The sequence below is a fragment of the Gossypium arboreum genome, chromosome 13 (genome assembly GCF_025698485.1).
Source record: "Gossypium arboreum isolate Shixiya-1 chromosome 13, ASM2569848v2, whole genome shotgun sequence".
Classification (NCBI taxonomy): domain Eukaryota; kingdom Viridiplantae; phylum Streptophyta; class Magnoliopsida; order Malvales; family Malvaceae; genus Gossypium; species Gossypium arboreum.
The window spans coordinates 11603676-11605649 of NC_069082.1; the positions used below are offsets into that span (position 1 = coordinate 11603676).

General features: G+C 33.9%; 1 non-coding gene across 1 annotated transcript; it reads right to left on the minus strand.

Annotated features, from left to right (window-relative positions):
- Positions 1 to 1667: 1667 nt before the first annotated feature.
- On the minus strand, positions 1668 to 1772 carry LOC128286985 (small nucleolar RNA R71). Its single transcript, XR_008277685.1, has one exon. It is a non-coding gene; the product is annotated as a small nucleolar RNA R71 (small nucleolar RNA).
- Positions 1773 to 1974: the final 202 nt, after the last annotated feature.

A 1974-nucleotide genomic window follows, 5' to 3' on the forward strand; every position in this document is an offset into this window, starting at 1 on the left:
GAAGAATAGAGACACAGAATAGGGAGTAATTAATTACTCCAAGGAAGCCGATTGATCCATCTCAGAAGTCGGATTCACCATCAAGACTGAAGATCTCTCATTGATTCCCCCTTTAAGAGTTTTGAGTTTTTTTTATGTTTTGTATTCTTTATTATTCTGATATGTTTTCTTATTTAGTTATGAACTAAAACCCCTAAATACCTAAGAGGAATGAAACCTAAGACGAATCTTGTTATTATTTTCTGAATTATATGATAAATATTTAAGTTGTTCTTAATTATGTGTTCTTAATTCTTGTTTTGATATCCTAGGATACTGATTCAGGATAAGCTCTTATTCAGAGGAGGAATAGACCCTGTCAAAGAGTACATTTGTCATAATTAAGCGGAGTGGATTGCGCGCCTAGACATAAGGTGACAAGATTTTACCGAATTAAGGTGAAACCTAATAAGGGGATCCATAGATCGAGTTAATGCAACCCTAGAGTGTTAATTAGAGAAAAGTCTCAATTATTCAATTTAGGGTTTAGACGTTATTAGTCTTGAATAGGGATAATAACATAACTTAGGGATCTCTACGAAACAAGTTAAATGAATAAATCGTCCAATTCGGAGCCAGAATAACAAGTACAGTCTAGGTGGATTTTTCCTTAGGTATTGCCTTCATTCAATTGATTTTCCAAAAAGCAATTTCCCAATTCTATTCTCTGTGAGTTCTTAGTTTAGATAATTAATTAATTAAAACAAAACCTCTTTATTCTTAGGCTAGATAATAAAAAGATAGTCATTACTAGTACTTTTAGTTCTTTTGGGTTCGACAATCCGGTCTTGCTAAAACTATACTATTGTTCGATAGGTACACTTGCCTACATCGCGATAATAGTTAGTTTCAAGAATGAGTAATAATAAATATTTAAAACCTATCACGAAATCACGCGATCAAGTTTTTGGCACCGTTGCCGGGGAACTAAGATATTAGGAACGCTCAATTTTTATTACTTTAGCCATTTATTTTCCTTGCAATTTAATTTTTTTATTATTATTACTTATCAATTTACTTTTTTTCCTTCTCTTGGCAGGTTTTTATAGTTTATGACTAGAAGAAACCCGTCAGGACCATTACTTTTTGACGAAGAAATGAATCGCACAGTTTGTAAAAACCAAAGAGAAATAAGGCGAAGCTTAAGATACACAGAGAATAAACAGAAAGACGATACTCAACCCCCAACCGAAGAAATGGCTAAAAACCAAAAAAATTAGCTACCTCCTGTAATTGCGGTTAATCAAAATCCTACTCCACGCACTATGTATGATTATGCTAAATCTTTTTTAACAAGAACTGAATCAAGCATAGTTAGACCTGCTGTAGCTGAAAATACTTTTGAATTAAAACCTAACACTATTCAATTGATACAGCAATTTGTTTAGTTTGATGGTTTGCAGGATGACGATCCTAACGCTCATTTAGCCAACTTCTTGGAACTATGTGATACATTTAAAATTAATGATGTTTCTGATGATGCTATTCGTCTTCGGCTATTCCCTTCTTCATTGAGGAACAAAGCTAAACAGTGGTTGAACTCGTTACCACGAGGGTCAATTACTATTTAGGAACAAATGACAGAAAAAATTTTACTAAAATATTTTTTGCCATCTAAAACGGCTAAATTACTTAATAATATCTCTTCTTTTGTGCAGATGGATTTAGAAACACTCTGCGATGCATGTGAGAGATACAAGGATCTTTTGAGAAGGTGTCCTCACCATAGGCTACCGCTTTGGCTCCAAGTTTAAACATTCTATAATGGTCTGAATCCTTCGACTCAGCAAATGGTTAATGCAGCTGCTGGCAGAACCATCAATAATAAAACACCTGACTATGCTTATGAGTTTATAGAGGAGATGTCACTAAATAACTATCAGTGGGAAGTGATGAGGACAAAGCCAACGAAAATAGCTGGCATTTATAATGTCG